Consider the following 1723-nt stretch of genomic DNA (forward strand, 5'->3'; position numbering starts at 1 on the left):
CCAATATCATTATCAAATACTAATATAGTACTATAAGCTACTACTTTGTATTAACAAGCATTCATTCACAAACATGTACGTTATCAGAAAAGCAACTCTAAATTTATGTGGCAAATTATAATAATTGTAGTCAAAGGTGAATTAGTAGTGAATTTGTAAAATGGGTCTGAATAGGTTAAAGCATCCTCAAAATGCCATCATTGCCACGTAGAGTTAAGTACATGCTCACTAAGATACTATGCATTTGCTTGTCTGCCTGGCAACAAGGCCTCTATCTTGGCTGCATCGCCATTGACATTCCACTAATAATGCGCCTCCAATTAACAAGCACCCCCTCGACCGTATGTTCTACATGTAATCATTCATTTTTGAATAATGAATACGTGCTATTAGCATGTTTGTTTGAACCCTGATAAGAATAGACAGTGTGCTTAAGTGATTCTTTACTTACAATGATAATGATAGGAGTTCATGCTGGCTAGCAAGATTTGATCCTGTCAATAACCTGTAAAATGTAATGCTCCACTTCTTCCCAGTACCTAAAACCAAGAGTACATGTAAATTATGCACTCTTGCTAAAACATATCAGTACAAAAAGTTATAAATTAAAGTCTAGGATTAGTAATCTTGTAAATGTGTGAATATGTTAATTATATGTACATGTATGATGTGTTCAAAAGAAGATTGAGACCAAAGGCCAGAATATACATCATGTACATTTAGTTGCAAATTATTCTATTACAAGTACCACCTAGACCTATGTACTACTAAAAGGAGCTTGCCTTTAAACATTCCTGCTAATGCGCGTGGCAGTAGAGTATTAGGGTAGATATCCTGTGCTAATAGAACTCCAGTCATCACGTTATTAGATCTCCTTATCTCTTCAAGAGTTAGGAAAAAATACTGAGAGAGAGAGAAAGAGAGGAATGAATGATATAAATAAGCTCTTCTATACCTTTATAACAGTAGACTGACTGTACAGTTTAAAAACAGTGTCACCTGGAGAAAAATTAATAAAATACCTAGGAATACAGTAAAAATAATCTGTAAACCTCTTCACCTTTCCTACCATATCAATATGTATGCTAGTATAATTTTTTCATCGGCTACTGAGTCCAACAGTGGTCGTCCTAATAGTAGGTTGGTTATTAGACTCCCTGATGTTGAGACTGTTATAGTAATGGAACAAGAGGCAATGGGATAATTGAGAGAGAACTGATAACCACCTAAAAGTAAAATAAAATATTATTAGTAACGCAGTAGCGTTACTAAGTAGGATTCACCCCCAAACAAAATGGCTGCCACGACTTTTGCAGCCTTGCTATACCAGGAAAACGAGCTCTTATGCTTACCAGACTTCTTAGAGGACCTTATCTTGACCAGAGGACTCCATTGGTACCACTAGCGTGGCTCTAGACCTTTTCTGGGAGAAAAATAAAAAATCTGCAAACCGGCCGTTTTGTTCAGCCACCTTTTTTCATCTTCATCATCATCATCATCAGGAAAGTCCTGTCAATCCAGTTGTCGGTCGATATATCAATCTTGCCTGGTGATAGAAGGCTAATTCTTACACCATTCTACTCCAACAGGGTATGCGCAGGTCCTTGTTCCCTAGAATCATTCTCCAAGAAAGGAAAAAGTGATACTGTGACTGTTGGATCGCACCAGCTTACCTCATGCCGCCATTTTGTTAATTAAATAAAGAAGCATGTGCTCCAAAAAT

General features: G+C 36.7%; 1 protein-coding gene across 1 annotated transcript in view; it reads right to left on the reverse strand.

The window, feature by feature from the left end:
- LOC100635810 (trimeric intracellular cation channel type A-like) overlaps nt 1-1723 on the reverse strand; it is a 4539-nt gene that overhangs the window by 1141 nt on the left and 1675 nt on the right. The window lies entirely within an intron of this gene.

Source organism: Amphimedon queenslandica, unplaced genomic scaffold (genome assembly GCF_000090795.2).
Source record: "Amphimedon queenslandica unplaced genomic scaffold, v1.1 AMPQUscaffold_13473, whole genome shotgun sequence".
In the NCBI taxonomy this organism is placed as follows: domain Eukaryota; kingdom Metazoa; phylum Porifera; class Demospongiae; order Haplosclerida; family Niphatidae; genus Amphimedon; species Amphimedon queenslandica.